This window comes from Mus pahari, chromosome 5, assembly GCF_900095145.1.
Source record: "Mus pahari chromosome 5, PAHARI_EIJ_v1.1, whole genome shotgun sequence".
Taxonomy (NCBI): Eukaryota; Metazoa; Chordata; class Mammalia; order Rodentia; family Muridae; genus Mus; species Mus pahari.
In genome coordinates, this window is record NC_034594.1 from 122,492,561 (window position 1) to 122,496,425 (window position 3,865).

A 3,865-nucleotide genomic window follows, 5' to 3' on the forward strand; every position below is an offset into this window, starting at 1 on the left:
CTAGATTTCTATCATGGTTTGATATATACATGAAGATATGGATAGGAAAGAGGCATTCCCACCCTACTTCATGGGCTTGTTTGTGTATTATTACTCTGATTTCTGATTAAACATCCTCTGGTATATTTAAGGCTATAGTCCATTGAGTTTTTGCATGTCTATTGATTGCCTTTTAAGTATACACTAAAGCCATAGCCCATAATTGTTACAAAGTACTATTTTCCTAAGTTTTTCTCAGAGCTGGAGATATAGTTCAGTGGTTAAGAGCCATTGGTGCTCATTCAGAACACTAGGGTTCAGTTTTTACCACCCTTGTTGTTGGTTCACAGCTGCCTCTCTTTTTATCTCTAGAGTATCAATGCACTTTTCTAGCCACAATAGACACCAGCACACAGACACACAGACACAGACACACACACACACACACACACACACACACACACACACACACACACCAGGAGATTCAGATGTCTGTTAGAAACTAAAGTCATAGACAGAATATTAGAATAAAAGCTCATCCAAGTGAGGATGTCACTCAGGAATAATTTAAAAGCCTAAGATCCCCGAATCATGAAAAAGAAATATAAGCTTCTTATTAAAATACTACAATCTGTAGTTTAATACAACATATGCTGTTATGTTTAGTTTTATATGTGACCAAAATATGTCTATCTTAATTGATGTGGACACAGCAACTTAAGTCTCATTGATTCTGTAGAAGCAAATCTACATTTGCTGGGCAAAGCATGTGAAAACCTTTGAAATAGGATATAGTATGGAAAATGACTAGTCTTCTGATGTGGTCAGAACTGTGTCATGTCTTAAGAGTCTGAGTGGATTCAAAAAACATGATGGACCTTTATATAGAGGCACGTCTAGATGGATTTTATACTGTCACATAACTCCTTTGAGCAGAGGAAATTTGTCACCTTGGTCAGAGAAAAAGATCTGAAGATGTAACTGGAGCCAGATGGATACAATTCTACAGATATCAAGATGAAAGGTGGGAATGTGTGCCCAGCCATGCTTAAAATTAAACAAGGCAGGGAAACATATTTGTTTCCCAAGCCCTACTCATATCTTAAGTTAAAATAATAGATACCTATAAAAAAAAAAAAAAAAACTAGAGAAGTCTAAGATAATATACAAGATGATGTGTTTTTGTCAACAACGAAGAATTAAGACTAAATTATTTTTAATAACCTCCTCTCTGCACTTGTTCCTAGCTTGGACTCACTTTCTTAATCTTAAAACTGCATACATGGTCTGGTCCATGCCCCTAGCACAAATATAGCAGAAGACTGCCTTGTCTGGTCTCAGTGGGAAAGGACGCACTTAATCCTGTAGAAACCTGATGACCCAGGGAAGGGAGAGGCTGGCAGAGGTGAGATGGTGAAGTGTTGGGGAACACCCCCCTGAAGCAAAGGGAATGAGTATAGGGTAAAGAACTTGGGGAGGAGGACCAGGAAGAAAGGCAACAATTGCAATGTAAAATAAACTTGTTTAATAAAAACAGATGCATTTTATGTAGTTGAACTATATATACAGCTACCTGAAGCATATGAATTGTTTTCCTAAATAAAGCAACCCTTCAAAATTTGGGAACACATAAACACATTTTTCTACATAACAATGCTTTCTTAAGTACAACCTCAGTTGTTTTAATTAAAGGAACATTATTGTAAAATTAGCAACATACTCACTAATCTTTTAGATTTCTTCTCCTAGTAGCTACAAAACTGTTCCTCCGTCTGAAATTGTGAAGAAGAAGAAGAAGAAGAAGAAGAAGAAGAAGAAGAAGAAGAAGAAGAAGAAGAAGAAGAAGAAGAAGAAGAAGAAGAAAGAAAGAAAGAAAAAGAAGAAGAAAGAAGAAAGAAGAAAAAAAGAAAAAAGGTAGCAAATACAGAGGCCTAACCTTTTATTCTAAATCAAATATAGATTTGTGGGATAGGACTTTCTCATTTTGCCTGAAGACATTTTAAACATTGCCTCTTTTCTTAGTTCTGATATCATGATGCAAATGAAATGCCACTTTTTAAAGAATTCCTTATTCTTTGGTACCAAGGTTTGCTCCCCGAGCTTCATGCATACTAGTCAAAGGCTCTACTCTCCTCAGTCCCACTGTTCTGATTCAAACACAGTTCAAGTACTTGCCAATTACGAATTATGCCTATGATGAGAATGAATGCATGCCAGAGTTGTTGTAAAATGATGTTATTCAAATGGTGAAATAGTAAGCACTCGGGAGGCAGAGGCAGGCAGATTTCTGAGTTCGAGGCCAGCCTGGTCTACAAAGTGAGTTCCAGGACAGCCAAGGCTACACAGAGAAACCCTGTCTCGAAAAACCAAAAAAAAAAAAAAAAAAAAAAAAAAAAATTAACTGGAAAGGCTAAAAGCAGAGAAATTAAAGATGGTTAATTCTATTACACTAGCTTTAAAATAAATCTTAACTTCCATAAATAGACATTAGTGAGCATGGTAATTACTTCTCCAAATTTGTTGTTTAAAGTAGACTTCAGAACATAGAAAATTTTACTTTCATTTTTTTTATTTATGAGTTAATCATAAATAAATACAGAAGTGGATTCTCACAGTCATCTATTGAGATGGTCTGTGTAGATGACATTACATGACAACTTATTTAGTACCCTAAATTTAGGTAATTGGAGGTATTAAAATTTAGTCATCTTTTTACTACACAGGATGTCTTCTGTGCTATATAGATGGAGATGAGGTGATATTTTGTTGAAATGAAAGTTTAGGACATGGGAATTCTAAGGCTTAATTTGTCATAGAAATCTGCATTAATTTTATGATATTCTCATTTAAACTGTACTCCAACATGATTAATTGGATCATAATAGTATGTCATTTTAAAAATGATCTAGCAGTTCCAACATTAAATTGTGTGATTGTGCCATTTTTGATCAAATTAAAAGTCAAGAATACCTTTAATCCCAGCACTTGGGAGGCAGAGGCAGGTGTATTTCTGAGTTCTAGTCCAGCCTGGTCTAGAGTGAGTTCCAGGACAGCCAGAGCTACACAGAGAAACCCTGTCTTGAAAAACCAAAAAAAAAAAAAAAAAAAAAAAAAAAAAAGTCAACAATAAAAAGTAAAACTAAAATTAGAAAAGAGTACACCTAAATATGACCATTTTTATTTATATACTTTATAGACCTAATTATACCATATACATTATGCCTATATTTATATTTCTCTCAAAGAAGATTCCCTTTATGAGAGGCCACTGCAGAAATTTATTATGTATTTTTGTATTTGTTTCACTTAGCTAGCAACACATTTACTCATCTATCTTTGAAATAAATTTCCTAAAATAGATCTGTACATACACATCTGCATTTGGAAAAATGTGATTTATTTATCTAACCATTATGCAATTTAAGTTGTACCCAATATAGCAAAAAATTTTATTTCCAATAAACAGGCAACAAAAAATTTCAAAACAGAAATGTGTCAAAGAAAAAGTTCTAAAGAAACAGAGTATAAATACTAAATATGGATCAAATGATGCAGAATTGAATAATCTTTAATAACACATGGCACTGAATATTTACTACTATGAACATGATATATGCTTGTGGGTTTATATGCATACTTTTCAGTAGTTAACTCATTACATTTTTTAATCAATGCTAAAATATAAAAGCCAAATTATTTTATTGAGGTTTTAGAAACTTAAATGAATAATTTCAGGTAGCTTTCAACTCTTCATATATACAATATCTTTTTCATTCTCATAATCTACTCTTTATTTTTTTTAAAAATGTGTTTTTTTAATTTTAATTGCATCGTGTGTGTGTCTGTGTGTGTGTGTGTGTGTGTGTGTGTGTGTGTGTGTGTGTGT